This window comes from Lactuca serriola, chromosome 3 (assembly GCF_051521515.1).
Source record: "Lactuca serriola cultivar US96UC23 chromosome 3, Lser_US96UC23_V15, whole genome shotgun sequence".
Classification (NCBI taxonomy): domain Eukaryota; kingdom Viridiplantae; phylum Streptophyta; class Magnoliopsida; order Asterales; family Asteraceae; genus Lactuca; species Lactuca serriola.
In genome coordinates this window covers 2,696,997-2,702,659 of record NC_136410.1, presented here as the reverse complement: position 1 = coordinate 2,702,659, position 5,663 = coordinate 2,696,997, and positions in this window count along the sequence as shown.

The following is a 5,663-nucleotide window of genomic DNA, read 5'->3' as shown; positions in this document are numbered from 1 at the left end:
GGCTAAAAACTAACAGAAACAAGTCTAACTTTTGATTAATTTTCTTGACTTACAAGATAGAAGCATATGGGTTGTCACAATTAAATAATCATATTATTAATATTTATAACATAATTTGACCTAATCTATTTTATTGACTAGATAATTCAAATCAAAATACAAATAATTAATCTTTATCATATAAAACAAGTAATTATCTTATTTATGACAATTATCTTTGAATTGCATTAGGATATACCATACCTTATTGAAAAAAATTAGATTTTAACAGCCAAAAGCGTTTTTGGTAACTATCTTAATTCAATTTCAGTCAAAATCCCGAAAGATCAGCCTCCAGACTGCCTGACTCGCCGAGTCACAGAATGGACTCGTCGAGTTGCCCTGATTCGTCGAGTTCATCAGCTGACTCGACGAGTTCATCAGGCGGAGGCTAGATTTTTTTGATTTTTCAAATTTGAACAATTAACCAATGCATCAAATACAAAAGAAAAATGACCTAGGCTCTGAAACCACTATTGGGTTATGAGCAAAAAATCAATCTTATGGTGTACATGCAAATCCTAAAGCTTTGGATCTAGGGTTATCTATTTGCACATGCAATAATCATCCAAAGCACTTAAACCCTAAAATAGCATACAATAAAATTGAAATCAACATAAATAAGATTAAGAATGTTACCTTTCATTTGAAGCGTGATGATCTTGAGCTCTTGAGAACCTAACACCTCAAATGTGATGCCTCTAATGAATCGCAAACACATAAGCAATTGGATGATCTTGGAGAGAAAGGGGAAAGGCTAAAAATCAACTCTATGAACTCTAGGGTTCAAGTGGTAGCTGAATTTGTGAAGCAAGGGTCCTTTATATAAGTGAGGAATTCGAGTTTCAGCCAAAGACCTTATCTGGTAGCTTAGGCTCTAAGCAACCCACTAGATCCTTCCAGAACTCATCCCTTGGATAAAATCCTTATGGGCTTTCCATAATATTTCGTCCACCTTATCTTTAGGGTTTCTCAGCCCATATCGCAATTATCTTATAATTACAACTTCAGTCCCTTTAATTCAATTAACCTCTTTTAACCAGAAAATTAATTATAAATTAATTCTTAACCAATGTTAATTAAATAATATGATTTCTCCTTTAATATATTATTCATATAATATATTAATAAACCATAATAACCTCTTTCTCCATTATTCATCCAGTCAAGTTGCTCTGGTGAAGGCAACCCAAAAGGACCATGGTACAACCGAGTCAAGTACATACCAAATATAGTTATGGGCTTAGACACCTAATCCAAAAGTTTTCTAGGAACAAATTCCGCAATATTATTCTTCAAAAAGGATACTCTGGTTTTTAAATAAGCATAAATAAATCGGTCTTTTTTGGTCGTAAAATTGGGGATGTCACAGTTTGTATCAGAGCATTAGTTTAGACGAACTAGGAATTGCAGGACTTAAACTTAGAATGCTAAGCGATGATCGTGAGGAGTGTGTCTATTATATTTTAGGAAGTATGCCTAAATAGACACGAGCACTAGCTTAGTTAGGGAAGATGCCTAAATTTCTCTTATGTGCTAAATGCATGCTTTATGATGCTATCGCTTGAACAAATCTATGGTCTATTGCGGGCCGGATGTGGAAATTTAATGTGTTCAGATTTCTAAATGTTTAACTCCGATATTAGAACTGACATGTAACTTTTCGGAATGATAAGGAGATTTATATGTCTATCATAAATAAAGCTTTCCTATCTTAATTATCTTCACTGCACACCGAACGTCTGATTTTGCATATAGACCGACATGGTGAGAACTCGAAGTGTATTTGAAAATGGTAATCAACAGCCTGAGCCACAAATGATTGAGCATGCACCAGAGGTAATAGCTGACCCGAGCTGATCACGATGGCAGGAGTCTAAGCAATGATTCGGAATATGATGGTCGAACAAAGGGAGGATATGAGAAAAATGTTGCTTAATAATAGGGATGAAGCTACTATACTAGTTGCACAGTATGAACTTAACAACAGTTAGAAGAAGGAAATTATAATAGAACCGTTAGTCAAGCCAATCCACAAGTGGTTAGAAGAAATAAACAAGATAAAGGAATCGAAAGGAACCTATGCAAGTATAAAGACTTTACGACTTGCAAAAAATCAACTTTTACTGGGAAAGAAGATCCAATCAGAGTTTTGGACTATATCTCTGAGATGGAGCTATCTTTCATAACATGTGGTTGCAAGGGCAAGCTACAAACTACTTAGATGTGCGTCAGTCTTAGGGTGGGGTTGTTCGTTGGTGGAGCACTTTGGGAAAGACCATAAGCCCCAATGAGCCACTATAATTGACATCGTCAAAACTCTTGGTACACTTTAAACGCAAGTTCTGTTCAGCCGAAAACATGCTAGAGTTGGAGAACTAGCTATTGACATTGAAAAAGGGAAACATGTCCATTCATAAGTATACCCATGCCTTCAGAGACATGATGGAGTTTTCTTTGCGTATCGTCCCTGTAGAGTTAACAAAAATCGATAAGTATACAAAGGGACTACCATGGGAGTACGTTGTGCCAGTATGCTACGCACTTACTCTTGAGGCGGCCATCTGGGCTGCTAAGTTTGTTGAAGAAATTACCAAAGGTAGAACTACCAATAAGGTTGATGTTGGCAAGAAGAGGAACTTTGAGAAGTCTTCAAGATCCCAAAAAAAATAGGTTCCCAAAGTCTGACCACAACAATAAGAGATATGGGGATGGAAATGAAGAAAAGTGGTGTCACAAGTGCAGAAGGAAGCACATTGGGAGATGCGATAAAGAGGTGACCTGCTTCAAATGTGGGAAGATTAGTCAATATGCCAACAAATGCACAACCAAGCAAGACTACTCGAATAGGGAAGGAGATACAAAGCCAAACGTACTGCCAAATCCTAAGGCAAGAGCATTCCAGATGATCCTTAATGAAGCAATTGATGATGCAACGGATTAGGAGTAAGGGTCTATATATCTGAAGATCGAGATACAAAGTACCCGTATAGATTGTATCATGTGGTGTAGCCTAATATGAGAGGCATAGTATAAGGCGAACTTAAATATGTATGTAATCCTTTCAAGAAACAATATAAACCTTGGTTATGTTAATTGATGTGTTAAGTTACTATATGATTTTTCTTATGCAGTGAACTGGAGAATTGAGGGGAAATACTTGGGTTGATGTAAGTCCCCAATCTGCTTGTGTATCAATAAGATTCATTTGATGGTGCGGAATTTCAATCAAACGGATGATGTCAGATCAAATAGAAGAGAAGGAGAAGAAGAATATGAATCTATGATGTATTCAATGAAATGATTGAAGCTCCATACACATAGTTCACACACACTCTTCTCTCTAGTTTCTCTCACACCTTAAAATACACACACTTAAGCTCCTTGGTTCTTACCCTCACATGCACTCCTCACCCTATATATATATATATATATATATATATATATATGGACCTAAGGCTAAGCCTAAAATACAAATAATCCAATGCTCGGTCCAAACTACAATTAATCCTATACTATTTTTGGCCCAAATAATAAAAACAATAAATGCTTAGAAAAGCAAAGTATAAACCATGTTTTTGACCCAACAAACGAGTATGAGTTGGTGTGAAAGATAGTAGAGGCCTATACTACCAGAAGCATAGGACTCACACTTGGATCACGGAAAGTCACAAGTTTATCAAGGCGCTAGTAATTGATTCCGTTTTGTTCATGTCTGGCGTTACCATTGTGTCGGTAATGACTAAGAAGATGACTATTATTCCGACCCTGGTGGTCATATAATATCTAGTCAAACTAAGATATATATTATACGTGGTTCAGAGAATCAAGTTCAATGTAGAATCTGACTTAAGCCAGAATATTGAAATAAGAGATAATTGAAGTGATCAATAGAAGTATCGTAATTTCCGTTAAAGTAAGAAGTTTGTAGCTAGAAGTGCTACATGCTAGAATATGAGTATATCACATTAGAACATGAAGGAATGTATCTTCCATTCTGGAATTTGACTCTAAAAGACCTGAGTCTAAGCATTGGATCATATGATGAAAGATCATTAGAACATGACCCATCGGTCTATTATGGTAATCGAAGTAAAGAACTTATATTAAGTTAATTCTATTGAAAAGAAGAAGGAATCTCCAGTAAAGATCGAATTTGTAACTCAAATCTTACGATTGAAAATTCAACATGGTACGGAGAGCATATGTGAGATTGAGCACCGCCAGTAGTCAAGAATTCCAAGAGATAGATACTAATTTAAAAGGACAAAAGAGTTACGATTATTACCTTGGATGAAAAGATAACATATGCCATCATTATACAAGACCTGTTTTGTTGATGATTCCAAGACGTAATCATCTTAAGGGGAGATAATTGTAACGCATGCAGATTCGGGCCAGTCAATTTAGAGATAATAAGTGTTAAAAATGACTTTTTGATAGGATATTATTTAGAATAAATAATCTTAACCAATTATATGTGACAAGGATTCCGTACACATAGAAAACGTAGAAATCCGACTTATAACGAAGAAGTTATGACTTGTCGAAGTTTCATGATTAAACCGATACGGCTCCACGTATCGTATAAAGTAAATTTTTGATAAAACATTTTTTAGCCTTAGCAAGCTAAACAAAAGTCATAGTAGATGTTAAATTGAGAACGTACATATAGAGAACGTCCAAATCTGACTTCATTTGAGTAAGTTATGATTTTTATAAGATTTAGCGTAACAGAATACACCCCGTAAATCAAATTTTAGATCAATCGAACATTAGTCGACACAAACTAAACATGAATTGAAGATCTCATTAATAGGAGCTCAACGATATAAAGACAGTAAAAAACGGACGTCGGGTGACAAAGTTAACAATTTTAATGGACTTTAACTGTCTAAGCCTATTAAAATATATCTTTAAAAATAAAGAAAAATTAGCCTACGGAGTCTAAACAAAAGTTGTAAATATCGTCAATACCTATGTGTGGATATAAAGAACATAAAAAACTGAGCTCGTATGCGAAAGTCAAGGATTTTAGAAGATAATTAGTTTTTGGATTAACCAACGAGTGACAAGTGGCAAGATTTAGGCCACGCCTTCTTCCCCACAGCTTGCCACTAGATTTCGCCACATTGCACATTACGCCCACTGTAATTTTTGAGTACGCCCAGAGTAACCCTTAAAAATCCATTACGCCCAGCGTAATTCTTGAGTACGCCCAACGTACTTGGGCGCTGGCAGCTATAAATAGAGCTCATTTCTCACTCTTTTCGTTACACATCTTCAACCAATTCTCTCTCAAACCTCCCAAGGTCATAAGACCTTATCTTTAGCCCTTCCTAGGAGTTAGTAGTGAGCCCCGGAGCGCCGGAAAGACCCGAGAATAAGAGCTTTCGGCTCAGAAGTTTTGCCCATGCAAAGCCCGATTTCTTGCTAAACCACCTGTAAATTAAGTTATGCTTACCGTACTTTAAGTACAACTTATGTTTAAGTTCATTATCATTATTATGAACATATAAACAAGATTTATTAGTGATTCCAATTCGTTACACTGATTGATCTACTTACGGGGATGATGTGTAGGTTGGATTTATTGAGGTGTTTAAAGTGAGATTTCCAAACAG